The sequence below is a fragment of the Littorina saxatilis genome, linkage group LG10 (assembly GCF_037325665.1).
Source record: "Littorina saxatilis isolate snail1 linkage group LG10, US_GU_Lsax_2.0, whole genome shotgun sequence".
Classification (NCBI taxonomy): Eukaryota; Metazoa; Mollusca; class Gastropoda; order Littorinimorpha; family Littorinidae; genus Littorina; species Littorina saxatilis.
In genome coordinates, this window is record NC_090254.1 from 21465532 (window position 1) to 21467408 (window position 1877).

Genomic DNA, 1877 nt, shown 5'->3' on the forward strand with positions numbered 1-1877 from the left:
CACACACTGACACACATCACACACACACACCCACACACACCTTTCGCAGTTCGCTCACAGTTCTTCTCTTTTCCATCGTCGCCATCTTCGAAGCTTGCTTCGCTTTTCAGGGGAGATAACCCGTTTATCACATTCGCTGCTGACTTGTGGGTCAAGTCTAGACATAATCCTTCCCGTCTAAAGAATGGTGTAAACCACCCAGAGATATGTCTCGGCTTTAACATCAGTTTAACACCATCTTTCCACTTGGACATATTCTAAAACATCTACAACCTCGCCGCCGCTTTTTTTGCCGAGTTGATTTTTGTTCTAAATTAGTTTCGCAGTTGGATGTAGGTGTTCGTTACTAGGGCCTATATCATTGATTTCCAGCCCTGCTCAGCGGCAAGTGGTCAGGCTGATTGTTGGTATGTGTCCCAGTGCATGGGTACCTTTATTACATATAGACTACTTGAAGGCCTGGGGAGATCTGTAATTTACATAATTATTTGGTAAGGAAAATATGTTTGAATGTCAGCCGACTACCGTCTGAACCCAAATGTAAAGTTGCAGCTGTTCGCTTTTTTTCACCGTTAAGAAAAAAAGAAAATGTCTTAATGAAGTTTTGATTCAGATAAATGGAGGGAGAGAGACAGACAGACAGACAGACAGACAGAGATAGACAGACAGACAGACAGACAGACAGACAGAGAATTATATTAAAATCTAATTTTGTCACCCTTTTTAAACCTATTAATTTAAGTTTCCGACTATATATGTTCAGTCAAAAAATCATCACGTTTTTCATGAAGACGAGTGTAGACCATGTGTTTTGAGATTGCTTTGTGTGTCTGACTGGCAACGACAGCGTGGGCCTTATCTAAAATTAATCAGTTTCGCTTGTGACATACCGTGTCCAATCGTAATCGAGGTATAAAACAACAGTAAAGATTGTACCTTCTGTGACAGTGAACACTGGCTCGCTCTGGAGCCGTACTGCAGAAAGTTGCGCTACATTTTCTGAAGGAACTACAGTCGCCATGACGTCATCATTGTTCAGCATCATTACAGCACTGCTGTTAACGGGTGCGACAGTGATTTCGGTTTGTGCAACGGGCTCTTCATCGATTGTTAATGCTGTGACTGTTGACTATTTCCCCTGTTCTGATCCTGCCGCTCTTGATGCCTCTCTCTCAACCATTCTGCATCAGCAACCGGGTAGAAGTCAGACAGAGTGTGTCAGCGCGTGCTATCGTCATAGTTCGTGCACATCTGTTGCGCACGTGCAGAACGATGACGTCACTTCGACTTGCTTTTTGCTGGGCGGCATCAGCCGGACTCCTGCGGTTTTTACTCAGCCTGCAAAGTGCACCATGCTGATTCTGGTGAGCTGGCCGCACTCTGCTTGAACGGTTCAAGATAGAATTCAAGAACACGGTATCCCAAATAAACTCGACTCTCGCCTTCCAGAGTCCACCTTTATTAAAGAGAAGGTTGCCTAATATGGACCACTTTTTGTTTCATGCTGATAACTGGCTTGTTTTCTTGCAAAGAAGTTTCATTTTGTGTTTGGCAGTCCTTCTATTTTAGGTTAACCGTTAGGCCTAATTAGAGCGAATTAGCTTTGATTAACATTCAGCTAAAATTAAATACAGAAAAATTCACAAATGGTCCATACTAGGAGCCTGGGCGCCTAATATGGACCAGTGAAGAGGCCTTGACGAATAACTGTAAAAATCCCCCCATACTTCAAAATAACATGATACAACTTAGTGTGTAAGTCACAATAATTCAAAATATGCTTTAGGTTTATCTGTTTCGGTTTGACGAGAACGTCATTTGAAGCACATGAAACTAAAGAAACTTATTAAACAAAAAAAAAACACAGAAAGAAAATA